At 38.8% G+C, this 14,408-nt stretch overlaps 1 protein-coding gene across 1 annotated transcript in view; it reads right to left on the bottom strand.

Moving 5' to 3' along the window:
- The window catches only part of SCD5 (stearoyl-CoA desaturase 5), a 59,451-nt gene that overhangs the window by 30,375 nt on the left and 14,668 nt on the right, over window positions 1–14,408 (bottom strand). The gene's annotated exons all lie outside the window — the stretch shown is intronic.

Here is a 14,408-nt window from a genome sequence, read left to right on the forward strand (position 1 = left end):
AATCCTGCACTGGGGGACAGAAAGAACATTCTCTGGTAAACTCTGACCTTCATACCCCAAACATCTTTTCATGCTATTCTTTCTCCCCAGTTGAGGCTATAACAGTTACAACCAACTTAGCATGGGTTAAAGACTTAGTCATTTAAATAGCCTTAGTCACAAAGGAGAAGCTAGTATTGATTCTAAGATGAAAGGTAAGGATTTAAAAAAAAAAAGACTCATAAAAATCAATTCCCTTTAGATTGTCTCCTCTTTAACACTCACAAATATGTGTTTGACAGACAACACATTTCAGAGTAGCAATACAATTTAGTTCTTTTTATAGGTCTTCAACTTGCAAAAAAAACCAAACAAACCCTAAATTGGTTATAAATATTCAGACTTTCTGGGTAAATCAGAAGAGCAATAGAAAGGACAAAATTCCTGTTATACATGGACTATGGATCCTCTGTGCCTTGATACACAGCATTACTGAGGATTTTGTAGAAAGCACAAGTGAGGACGTGACTGGGCTAATAAGGGCTGACTCAACTTTATTAGAGAAAGGTAGAATAAGGACTTCCACAGGTTGGGGAATGGAATGGAGATCATAGGTACAAAAAGGTTAGAGGTGAAACATGGACATGGATTATCTGACTGGTAATCAAGTACCTTCAAGTGCCCATGATAGAGAACCAAGTTTTTAACTCTCTGAGCCACTCTCTCTCTGGTGGGTGGTTTTTGTTTTTATTTTATCAGATCTGTTTATCCTAGTGGTACTCATTAAACTGACACAGGGGTGTTAATGGGAAGGAAATGACAGAGAAGAAGCTGAGCATGAAAGGGAACTTCATTACTTCATTGTGACCAGAGGATTCAGATCTAGATGGTGGATTCATCAATACATGTAGATTGATCTCTATACCCTCTCCCATCCCTGCTCCCCACAAAGTCATCCTCATGGAAAGAACACGAATCGTGTAAAGATGGAAAAATATTCTTAATTAATTAAAATTTTTAAAAATTAAGTTATCCTCAACTTTGTGTTTTTTGTTTCTGAAAGCTCCTAACATTCCACCCACAAAACACATTTTTTTTAGGGGGAGTGGGATGGATAGAAAATGAGCATTAGAATTAGGTAGTCTTTCTTTTTGGCTCCCACCTCATGTGGACAGCACTGCTCTTTCCCAGCTCCTCCCTCTGCCCCATCTTTGAGTATGATCTTTTCTCTGGTTACTTCTATAGTTTCACCCACTGGGAGAAGGGTTTTCCTTTCCAATTTGACTTGATGGAAAGCTAAGAAAAGGCAGTACCTGAAGCAGATAGTTCAGAAAGGTTAATACTAATGTAGTTACAAACTTCCTCCCACCAGAAACTGCTTAAGAGAGTACAGATCTAGATAGTATAGATCACCTTTTGGCAACTATTATGGATCAATAATTTCAGCCTACTGTAATCAAAACAATGATTAATAACTCCAGCTAAGAAGGTACCAGCAATTAGAAAGAGAATCTATCTGTCCCTCTGTCTTGCATTTGAGTACTGAAATACATAGATGAGAAGTACAACAAAATTGAGTAACAGCTGGAATGTCATTTGTCCCCAAGATACCTTCCTTTCTTCCTTCCTTTCTTCCCTTCCTCCTTACTATTTTCTTTCTTTCCTTCTTTCTTTTTTTGAGGAGTAGAGGGTAGGGGTAGAGATGTACTTTTAATTTCATTGGTGTATGAAGCTCCCATTGAGGAACTTTTCTTATCTAATAAAGATCTGCATCTTAAAGGCTTGGATAATTCTCTGCCCAAATCCCTCAGCACGTCCTTTTTCTTTTTTTAATATTTCAATTTATTATTTATTTTTAACATTCTTTTCTTTTTTAAGCTTTGAGTTCCAAATTTCCTCTCTCCCTGAGCCACTAAAATGGCAAACAATATGATATCAATTATACACGTGAAATCATACAAAACATATTCCTATTTTAGGTACACCCCCTCCCCCAAAAAAGCAAGAAAGAGAAAGAAGTGAGAAAATTATACTTCAGTTTTCATGCAGAGTTTTCAACCATCTGGAGGTGAATAGCATTTTTCATAATGAATTATTTGGAATTATCTTGGATCATTGTATTGATAAGAGTAGGCAAGTTGATCATCATCACAAAATTGTTCTGGCTGTGCACAATGATCTCCAGGTTCTTCTCCCTTTACTATGCACCATTTCATATAGGTCTTGCCATGTTTTTCTGAAACCATTTCTCTATTTCCCAAGCACAAGAATACTCTATCAAAATAAAATACCACAACATGTTCAGTCATTTCCCAATTGATGGTTTCCCCTCAATTTTCAATTCTTTGCCACCACAAAAAGAAATGCTATAAATATTTTGTAATTTGTGCAAATTTCCCCCATTTTTATCTCTTTAGGTAACAGACCTAGTATTCATATTGCTAGATCACAGAATATACACAATTTTATAGCCATTTAGGCATAGTTCCATATTGTTCTCCAAATTGGTTAGATCAGTTCACAACTCTCCCAACAGTGCAATGGTGTTCCTATATTCCCATATCCCCTGCAACATTTATCCCTTTCCTTTTTTAGGCATTATTTATTTATGTAGCATCCCAAGCATATTCACATCTATGAAATATAAATGACTGTATGGTTACTGTGTCTCCAAGCATGAGGTTATACCAATGAGGCTTGTGAATGTAACCTTGAACTGGCCATGCGGCCCTTGGCTAAGACAAACTCATTAACATGCTCGGACTCAATTCCCCGGGAAAGCGCGGTTTCCCATCTACACGCCCAAAGGTGTTCCCTCTACCTTGCCACCCAATCTGAATTGTCTATACTTTGTGATGTGGTTACTACGTGCTTGGGAGTGCCACCCAAGCAGGACAGGATTAAATTCAGAGGCAAACCCATGAACTTCCTCTTGGCTTTCTCTCCCCTTTCATGGAGCTCCACTGGGCTCCTCAATGACTCTGTCTCTCTCTCCTCTTGACCTTCTCCTTCCCCGAGGCTGTAACCATCTGGGCCTGCATTTCCTACCTTAATCTCCTCATCCACCTCCTGTTCCTTTGTACTCATACTTTCCTATCAAAGGGAGTATCATAGGGGTTGCCTGCCCTATCCAACCACTGACTTGTCCGTGTCTTTCATTTCTACCCTGGTTCTCAATTCCTATCTCTCCTCGGGTCCCATCACAAAGGTGAGCCCCTTCCCTTGTGGGACCCTGCTGGTCAGGGAAGTCCATTAAGGAAAACCCCACAATTTATTTATTTATCCTTATTTAGGCATATTAGGCAGTCAACCAAGTGAAAGGTGGTAACTTGTAGTTGTCTTAATTTCCATTTCTCTAATCAATAGTGATCTGGGGCATTTCTTCCTATGTTTTTGATCTCTTCTTTGGAAAATTACCTGTTCATATCCTTTGACCTTTGACATTTAGAGAATGACTTGTATTCTTATCATTCGACTCACTTTTATATATTTGATATTTATTTATGTATTTTATATTTGAGAAATGATTTCTTCAATCTATTTTTAATGACATTGTGAATGTTTGTAAAGAATTCTCATTCCTTATCTATATACTCCCTGTCCCAAATTTTGAGAACACTCATTTTGTTGGAGCATGTGAGTCTTAGAATTACTTTGATACAAAAGAACAGGAGAAAATAATTTACTTGCGTCTATTCCTAGATTTATTGCTCACCATCATTGACCAGTGATTTAAATAAGAGACTTGTAAAATTGTGCTAATGAGAAAGCTGCTGAGTGTAAAAAATGGAGATTTGAACCCTGAACTTCAATCCCCAGAAGTCTTTGCTCTAGTTCCCAAGATGCCCTCTAATCTCACTGAGATCCCCATCTGGGAGAGATCAAAATTTCTATTTAAACTGGCTGTAAAGCCTACTGAGCTCTCTTCTGGCTTGTGCTTCCAAACACTTGTGTCTCTCAAGATGTAGAGTAAGTGGCTATGAATGGCCTCTGTGCCTAGGCACGTGCTTTTTTATTTTGTATTTTCTTTATCTCTTAATTTTTAATAAACCTCTAAAAATATAATAATTCTAAATAATTCTAGCAGAGAAACTAATTTTAACTGCTACAGTTTTGGCGAGCCACTTCGGTTGACGAAATACCTTCAATCTTCTGATCTTTTCTCTCCTGTAACTAAATTCAGCCTTTAATAGCTAGTGCCTAGTTTATTTGTTTTTTAAGCCAAGTTTCTCCAAGGTGCTTTTTTAGATAAGTCTCTTGATAAGCTCTGGGCCTGCACTCTTGCAATCTGGACCTGTGCTCTCACTTACCTGGTCCTGGCCCTATTTGCCTGCTTGCCTGCGCCTCCTGCCTCGCCATCCACTTCTGACCTGATCCCAGCCCTGGTCTCCTGGCTGCTGCCTGCCTGTTTCTGCAACCTGGAGGCTGCAGCTCCTGGTCTTTCTCTCAATCACCTGGCCCAGCTGATTTCCACACTCAGACCCAGATGGCTCATTGCCCCAGGCCCAGCCCCAGGAACCAGGCTGCTGGTAGCAGACCCAATTTCTTCAGGATCAAAAACCAGCTGGTAAAAAATGGGGGTAATTTTCCCTTAGGCTATGATTAATTCCATGTGGACTGGGGGCAGGGGATAACAGGAGGGGAGAAAGAAAGGGAAAGAAGATAGAGGCTTTTCCAAACAGGAGCTTATAACCATGACTGATTTAAAAGGATATTTTTGACTGCATTGATACTTTTATTTACTTCACCTGCCTACCAGGGGAAAAATTCAGCTCCCTGCAACTCTTTAGCCAACTTTGGGGAGGCAGCTGGGTGGCTCAGAGGATTGAGAGCCAGGCCTAGAGAGGGGAGGTCCTTAGTTGAAATCTGGCCTCAAATACTTCCCAGCTGTGTGGCCCTGGGCGAGTCATTTAACCCTCATTGCCTAACCATTTCCAATCTTCTGCCTTCTGACATGTGAATCTTAAAATTTCTCAGACTTGTGAATGTTAAAAATTCTCAGACTCTACCTTAGAACATTTGGTTAAGACCATTCCCCATTTTAAACAATGAAGGTACTTGATCAGGAATGTGAGAACTCTAACATTACTCAACCCATACTTAAAGTGAAGCTAAAACCCTTAAGCTGGGTCTATTTTTAGATCCAATACAAAAAGGTGCTAAGTACCAATGAAGGTCAAATTAATCACTAAAAGTTCAAGCAAGCTTAACAAGAGGTGTGAGGTTTTTAGTCTACTCAGGTGTGAATTAAGAATGGTCACTCCTGTGAAAACATCTACTCTCTCTCTCTCTCTGTCTCTCTCTCTGTCTCTCTCTGTCTCTCTGTCTCTCTGTCTCTCTGTCTCTCTCTGTCTCTCTCTCTCTCTCTCTCTCTCTCTCTCTCTCATTGACAAATGGTCAAAGGCTATGAACAGGTAATTCTCAGATGAAGAAATTAAAAGTGTCTAATCATATGGAAAAAAATGCTCCAAATCACTACTGACTAGAGAAATGCAAATTAAAACAATTCTGAGGTGCCACCTCATACCTATCAGATTTGCAAATATAACAAAAAAGGAAATGATCAATGTTAGAGGGGATACAGAAAACTTGGGACACATACCCTGTTAATGGAGCTGTAAAATGATACAACTATTTTGGAGAGCTATCTGGAACCATGCCCAAAGGGCCATAAAACTCTGAATACCTTTTGACCCAGAAATACCACTACCAGGTCTTACCCAAAGAGATCAAAGATAGGGAGAAAGGACCTACTTGTATAAAAATATTTAGAGCAGTTATTTTTGTGGTGGCAAAAAATGAAAATGAAGGAATATCTATCATTTGGGCATGGCTGAACAAGTTGTGGTATATGATTGTAATAGAATACTATTGTGCCATGAGAACGATGAACAAGATGATCACAAAAAAAAACGTGGAAACACATATATGAAGTGATGCAAAATGAGGTGAGCAGAACCAGGAGAATATTGTACACAGGAACAGCAATATTGTATGATGATCAACTGTGAATGATTTAACTATTTCCAGCAAGGCAAGGACCTGGGACAGCACCAAGGTACTCATGACAAAAAAAGGCTATCCATTGCTATAGAAGGAAAAGATTGAAGCATGCCATTCTTCATTTCATATCCTCCATCAATTTTTCTTTCATATATGTGATCTTTATCTTCTTTTAAAATATGAGAAACATTGGACATATGTATTTTATGATAACACATGTACAACCTATATCATATTACCTGCCGTCTTTGAGAAGGGGGAGGGGTGGGAAGGAGGGACAAAACATGGATCACAAAATGCCAGAAAACAATTATTAAAAATTATACGTATATGTAAAAAATAATAATTCAAAAAATGTTACCATAGTCTGAAGTCTTTAGATTAATTTGAAAGAGAAACCTTATCAGTCTTTCTTTACCTCTCTGTGTAAAAATAATGTCCAACTTCCACCTCTTCAGACTAGCCCACAAAATACTCCTTCCTGAAGTATATTGGTGATAAACAAGGGCCAGGGACCCTGGGTTGATCCAACTGAATTGGGGTAATTATTAGGGTAATTATCAGACTAGGAGTGGGAAGATGTCTCTGATTACTTTAGTTAATGGAAGTATCTCTGAAATTCACCATTGATCAGGTAGAGAGACAATCCTGAAGGGGGGGGGGGAGGCCGGGGGAGATAGGGATTGAGAGCCAGGCCTAGAGATGAGAGGTCCTGGGTTCAAATCTGGTCTCAGACACTTCCCAGCTGTGTGACCCTGGGTAAGTCACTTAACCCCCATTGCCTCGCCCTTACCACTCTTCTGCCTTGGAACCAATACACAGTACTGATTCCAAGACAAGTCTTTCTCTGACTCTCTGTCACAACAGAAATACTGAGATTAGAATAATAAAAATTAATTTAAATGGCTTCTGAAAGGCTTATCTCTAAAATTCAGGGTAAAGAATTTTCTTCCTCTCTGTTAAATCCTTATAACGTCTGCTAGCCCCTCTGACTCTTCTCCCTTTGGTATCCCCTTGCCTCCATTCTTCTTGGGTTACTATAGGTTTCTGTTGGGTGTTTGCTTGTTGATGCACTCTTTTAAATATTTTCATTTTTAACATTGCTAGCCCCTTCAATGATTCCTGCACCTTTCTCCCATCAATAAGTACAGAGAAGCAAAACAAATTGATGTAGGGGCCATATCTAAAAATATCTATCTCATTCTACACATTTTGGGGCCCAAAAAGAGCTCTCTTTTTGCTCCCATTGTTTTTGGCTTAGATCAAAGGAATAGAGCTGGAAGGGATCCTGGAGGTCATCTAATCCCCTCATTTTACATTTTTCTGAGGCCCAGAATGCTGGTCTTGGAATCAGGAGATCTGGGAGGAATATAAGTAATAATAGTAAAATAAATAAACTGAGGCATAGAAACAACTGAACCTGGAGTCAGGAATACCTGAGTTCAATTCCAGCTTCAGATACTTACTAGCTATATAACCCTGGGAAGCCACCTAACCTGTTTTCTCATCTATAAAAGGGAGATAATAATGATATTTACCTTTCAGGGTTGTTGGGAGAATCAAATGAAATAATGTTTGTAAATTATTTAGCATAGTGCTTGGGACATAGTAATTATTTAACAAATGTTTATTCTTTTCCTCTTTTATTTATTTATATAAAAAATGAATATTGATGTATATATATAAGCAACTCTCCTATGTATCAATTACCAGATATAGCAAGGACACTACCAAGCTGAGGTTTAGTCTGGAAAGAAAAGTGAATTAAGGTACTTGAAGTCAGAAAACCAGAGAGGAGCTTCACTCTGAAAGTCACTAATACTATCCTAGGTAAGTAACTTCAGGAGGAGGTGGAGTCAAGATGGCAACTTAGACACAGCAAAATTCCAGACCTCTCTAAAACCCTTCCACATCAATCAAAAGCAAAGTGGTTCAAAGGGACAGAAAACCAAATCTAACAATAGGGCAGAGCTGGGGAACCCTCCCGCTAGATTCAACTTAAATGGTATGCCAAAAAAAGGCTGAATTCTTGAACTCTCGGGTTCAAGGGAAAGGAAGAAGGAAGGTCCCAGGACTCCTCCCCCACCTATAGTGCTGAGTCTCCAGTGGTGGCTGGAATCTCTGGAGAGGCAATGGCACTAATCCAAATGGAGTGCCTTGCTGTCACAGTTATGCCAGGCTCAGGGCATTGAACACAGGCAGCAGGGAGGCAGCTGGAGGAGAAGTGCAGAGGGCAGTCTAGTTGCAGCCAATACGCTCCATCTCCCCTCCCCACCTTTCTTGAGTTTTGGCCTCAGGGCACATCCAGCTCTGAAGATCAACTCTTCCCTGGCTTAATCTTATCAATAGGGCAGATAAGAAGCCTTCAGAGGGCAGGAAAGCTCAATCTCCAACACCCCTCCCCCATAGACTCTGCTGAGAGTAGTTGCAAGAATCCAGTTAACTCCTATCCCAGGGCAAAAGCTGTAACCACTACAGAATACCTTGCTAAGAGAGCAAGAAGCACAGCTCCCTTCACCTACACTTTCAGCTTCTGCTGCCAGCTGGGGACGATCTGACCTCAGGGCTCATTAATACCATCAGCCAAACCTAGTCAATCAGCAGAGCAGAGAAGAAGCCCCTTCTGGAAAGAATAGCCTAAACCCATGGATCCAGCAAATAATCAGAGGAGCAAGATTACAAGGGGGTAAAGAAGGAAAAAAATATGAGAAAACAACAGAAAAAGAAAAAAGAAATTACAATAGACAACTTCTATCCAGGTAATGAACAAAGAGCAAATGGAACAGAGGAGGACCAAGGAACACCAAGCAAATACACAGAAACTCCAGCAAATTAAACAGGCTTTGGAAGAATTTAAAATACAATTCAAAAAACAATTAAGAGAGGCTGAAGACAACTGGGGAAAGAACTTAAAAAGCAAAACAGAGGCACATGAATTAAAGCAAGAAAACATTGTTTTGAAAGCCAAAATTAACCAGCTTGAAAAACAAGGCAAAGAAGGTGAAAGATGACCTACAAAGAAAAGCAGACCAGAAGGATAAGGATGACCAAAAAGCCAGGGATGAAATTCAATCTTTAAAAATTAGAATCCAACAACTAGAAGCAAATGACTTCACAAGGTAGCAAGAATCTATAAAACGAAATCAAAAGAATAAAAAATTGAGGAAAATATATTAAATACCTCATTGGTAAGTCACTTCAATTTCTTCTACGAAGTGAATAAATTAAAAAAGCATTGCTTGAGCATTTCCAGTGTGCCAACCATTAGGGGCAAAACAGTTTTTAAAAAGGAAGATGATTCCTGCTCCTAAGGGACTCACACTCTAAAGGGGAGAAACAATTTACAGCTAAAGGGTCAATGGCAAATCCCAGGGGTTTGTAACTTTGGTCAATAGGTTAGAATTATTCTAAAGGTTCTGAAAGTTCTGATGAATGGGTTCTGAAAATATGGAGTCAGGGTAAATGGTAAGTTCTGAAGGACCTTGGGATACGATACAAGGTAGATGGTAAGGTCCTCTGGCTCACTGGAAAGAATAGAACTTGGGTCCCTCAGTTGGCTTGTATAAATGGAGATTTTGAGCCTTTGGACTTCATCTCCCTGAAGTCTCTTAGTTTTTTCCCAAAATACCATTTTCCTGTGTCCCCACATTTTGCGTGATTGTATTTAAGTGGCTGTAACTCTTCCCTCATCCTCTTTTGAACCTGTTTGAACCTGTCAGGCAGTTCTTTTGCTTTAGTTATTATTAATAAAACTTTATAAAATATAATATTTATATAATATATATAATATAATATTAGTTGTTGATTATTAATTTTAAAACCCACAGTTTGGCTTACCATGAAGGGATTTCGAATTCTCAAAAAAAATTTTTTTGAGCAGATAGCCTTACAGTAAAGATAGTAAGTTTGCCTGGTCACTGCCCACCACAAGGATCTGTGGTGGGGTGTGCCTGCACTCCGGCCCTGTCCTGCCACCTGCTGCTGTCTGCTGTTTCTCCTGTCCATCTGCTTGGCCAGCATTTCTCAATGCTCTCCACCCAGCTTGGAGCCTCCTCTTGTCAAGACCAGACCCTCCACAAGAGCCTGCCAATCCCAGCTATTATATTTCCACAGAGGGTGATGTATAATAATCTTTCCACCCCAATCCCTTTCCACACTCCACATGTGTGTTTCTAGCCTGCCATAGCCATTTTTCAGCATGGAATAAAGAACCCCACACCTTCTAATTTTCAAGCAGATTTTTTTTAAAGCTGATCCTGGACTCCTTGTTTAGAAAGCTGTTACTAAAGGTTTTTCACAGGGAGGGAAGTTAGTTCTAAATCTGTAGATTTAGTCAGTTTTGGGGAATAAGCTTGATTTTTTCCCTTCTTTCTCCACCCAAAATACCAAGGGGAAGTATTTTTTCTTCATATGCAAATATGCTATTGTTTTCCCTCAAAGTTTTGCTTATTTATGTTTACTCTTTAAACAAACCCCATTAAGTGTCTTTCAGAACAAATGCTATTGCAAAGCATGCCTGAAACTCTGAAACTGCAATTTGAGTTGATAGAGCTAAAAAGTGCAGTTTGGATCTGCTTAATTCTTTTCCTGGGACTTTTTATTTTCATTGGAGATTCCCCACTTTATTTCCTTCTCCTCAAGAATATGCCACAAGCTAGCCTGCTTAAACTACAAACAAACCTGAAATATTTTGACAAAGTTCTAAAAGTCCTAACTGCTCTCAACATATAGTGGGGAGATTCTGCCCTGTGCTTCTATGAGGAAATTCAGATTTCTGACAAATGAAATATAAATGGATAATGAAATACTGGGGATGGGGAAGGAAACTTTAAAAGAGATCTGGAAGCTTATTGCTAACTATTTGAGTTTATTCTCTTCCTATAATAGTGAAAAAGCCTATTGGGATTGGTGAAAAGGATTTTGACTGCACGGCCTGTCTACACCTCCTCATTGGTTTATATTATTGTATTTACTGATTGCTTTAAGGTTTAATTTTTTTTAAGTTTATTTGTTTTAATTTAATCAATATCTTTCTGTTATACTGAATCATTTTAAGCTACTATGTTTTGCTTATATTGATCTTTAATTTGTACCTTTACCTCTGCTGAATAACAAAATATCACTGTATAAGCCCATGAACATCTTGCCTAAAATCCTTGTCACTAGATCCATCGAAGATCACATGTTGCCTTTGTTAATTGTCACATAGATGATGATGAATGGATTTCAACAAAACTGGTTAAATTATATACAACCTTTAGAGAATTTAATAAAATAAGAATTTAATTGTAATTTTAAAGGGTCTTCAGAAATAATTTTATATAACTAGTGGTTTCTGAATGGATGATATTAGTAGTAGTAGTAGTAGTAGTCTCTCGGTATCCGAGGATGACGATTGTCTTTGTGTGGTTTCATCTATGGTGTATAGATGAATGTGCACAAAAACACTTGTGAGTGAAGGAGATTTAAGTGGAAAAGTTGATGCACGGAGACAGTCCCACTCTCTTGGTGTTGGAAGCCTGGGTCCAGTGGCACAAAAAATCGTTACACCTGGAGACTTCCTCAGCTGCATTGGATAGCCATGTTGTCTTTTGTGCTCCAACACGCCCTAAGCACTCCACAGTGATTTGCTGCATCGTCGCCCTCTCAGCCGTTGAACCTTCTTATTGGTTTCTTCCATCTGTTCGGCGAAGCAGACTTCACATGCTGGGTGAGCAAAGCCCTAGTTCACTAGGGGTCCACGATGACCCGATGGCTACCCTCACAAGGTTTGGCCAGCCTGTCAAAGTCGTTGCCCGGGGTGTGGCCGCTGCCACATGCTAGCAGCTACTGGGAGCCACAAGTGAGAGCCGGGTGTCAGGTGAGGATCAGAGGCTGGAGAGCTGCCCTAAGAGGGCACGACAAGCCCTCTATACCAGAGATACTACTCCTCCCTGAGCACCCCATATACCCTGGATGGTATTATATATATATATATATATATATGTATATATATATATATATACAAAGAATATTGTATTAAAGATAGAGAAACAAAGAAATGTTCCTACCGTGAGATTTTAAACAGTGAGTTAAAATGGTGGAAGATATAAATTGTGATAGATATAAGAGAGGGTGAGTAAATTTGACCGCAGAAATATGTTTCACTACAGTGTCTTGGTTTTTAAATCAAATATAAGGTGGTCTCCAGGGAAATATTCCCAATTATTCAAATACCCAAGTCAATTGGGTTTTATAGAGATTTTAATTAACAATACAATGAGTAATCAAAGAAAGAGAGAGTAAGAAAGGAATAAGTATGAAGGGCCTTAAGCCAATATGGCCTAGACCTGAGTCTTAAGAGAGAAATCAGTCAGTTTTTTAACACTCACCACAAGGTCTGTCTAAACAAGGATTCTAGTGACACCAGGCCAGCTCCATCTCAGCTGACTTCACCAGAGAGCCTTCCAGCCAGAGACTGTTCCAAAGGGCCTCTCTCCAGAGCCTCCAGAGGGACAGAGTCCCCTTAGAGGAGCTCCAGCGAGACCTCCTTAGAGATTGTCCTCCAAGAGCTTCCCTTCTCCAGAGCCTCTCTCAAGAGATTCTTACTAAGCAGTCCTCATCAGAGATCCTCCAAAAGGAATTCCTCCAAAAGGATATATCCTCAAGAGATTCTGCTTTTTCTTATATAGGTCATACACCTCCCCTAAGTCCCTATCTCCACCAATCACTGTAGACGGTTTCCAAAGGACTGCCCATCTAAATTCCTGCTAAGTCGACCAATCCCCTCAGTAAGTCTGAATCAGAAAAAATGCTACTGTGTCGACCAATCTCCTCAGTAAATCTGAAAACACAGCTGAGTCAACTAATCTCATCAAGAGAAAACTTGCCCGACCCTTTTAGGTACCTAGCATCCCATTGTATCAATTCTAAAAACAGGCCTGGCTCAAAGAACTCCTTGCCTTATTATAAGCATGGGTCCAAGTACTTTCATTGTTTAGTAAGGAGTTTTCTCCCCTAAAGCAGTCTTAAGTACGGTTGGAGTAGAGGTCCTCCCATTTCTGATCCTGGCGAGTTCTCACATCAAAGTGGGGAATGTTTCTCAGTAGGGAATTTGTTCCAATTAAGAATTCCCCGATGGGGAAATTTTTAACATTCACAAGTCTGAGAAATTTCAAGATTTACACTACCAAGGTGTTTCATTTCTATGAATCTGGAAACCAGAAAAAAAAAGAGCTCCTGCAAAACTCTTCATTTTAATTTGCTTCCAGCAGAACAATCTAGATTTCTTGATAATGTTCTAGACCCAAATAAGTTTTACTTTGTTTAAAATTATATTTGCCAAGGTTGAAAGAATTGCTACATCTGTAAAAATTGTGACAAATATCCATCAGTTCATAGGTTTTTAATGTAATACAGCAACTTATGTGAAATATGATAATGGGTTTGTCTGCTATTGTAATTAACTGGGCTATTGTGAATGTTGGGGACTTTGGTACTTCTTTGAATGTACATTATCTATTGTGTTACTGTTTTATTCTGAAAATCATTTTGTACTCACACATGGCTGACACAGAGTTTAAGCTATATATTTTTTAAAAACCTTTTTAAAAATAATGCTTGATTTTTTATTGCATGTGCAATATAGTATCTGAGTTTTATTTTTTCTCTCCTTTTTGTATTTGAAGCACATGTCAACAGTATTGAGAAGATTTTTCTTTAATTTTTTTTTATTTTGCAGTAATATAAGTTTTAAATACATTTGTTCTAATATTAATGCATGCCCCAAAAGCTTTAGACTATAAAAATGATGCCCTTGATTGTTTAAAAAAAATTATGGGATTTTGCTTAATGATTCTGTCTGATTCCAGGACAAGAGAATACAAAAAGAGCCATTGCACAGTGCCAAAGAAGCACAAAGCTAAACTGCATAATGCCAATTGAGCACAAGGCCAAAGAGACCAACCAATCCTGGTGGGATTGATGTAATTTTGAGCCAAGACAAGAGGACTTAAACTTGTTTGGGGTTCGAGGTTGCAACTGTTTAACATGTGTTAAAGGCAGGTCTTCCTTGTCTCACATTCTATCAAGTATCTCAAATTTGGCTCCTACCTGACTCCTATAATCTAGTTTCTTTTCTGTCTTTCATAGTATGGCAAACTTTCTATAGTCCTGACTACTGATTGGGTAGAGCATAATTTCTTAAATCATTTTAATTGGGCCCTGATTCAAGGACCTGTTATAGATTTGTTTTTCCTTTACTTAAGTTTTTTAAGATATAAGACTTTTACATTTTATATTTCATCCACAAGTTATTTTTCTTTTATTTGGATTTCTTCATGTATTTTTATTCTCTTTTGCAAATTGATTCATATACCTCATAACACAGTCACACATCCCTGAGTGATCCCTGTGTTTATTATTATTCACGTCAGGGGGGCCAAGTT

This window comes from Monodelphis domestica, chromosome 6, assembly GCF_027887165.1.
Source record: "Monodelphis domestica isolate mMonDom1 chromosome 6, mMonDom1.pri, whole genome shotgun sequence".
NCBI classification, from domain to species: Eukaryota; Metazoa; Chordata; class Mammalia; order Didelphimorphia; family Didelphidae; genus Monodelphis; species Monodelphis domestica.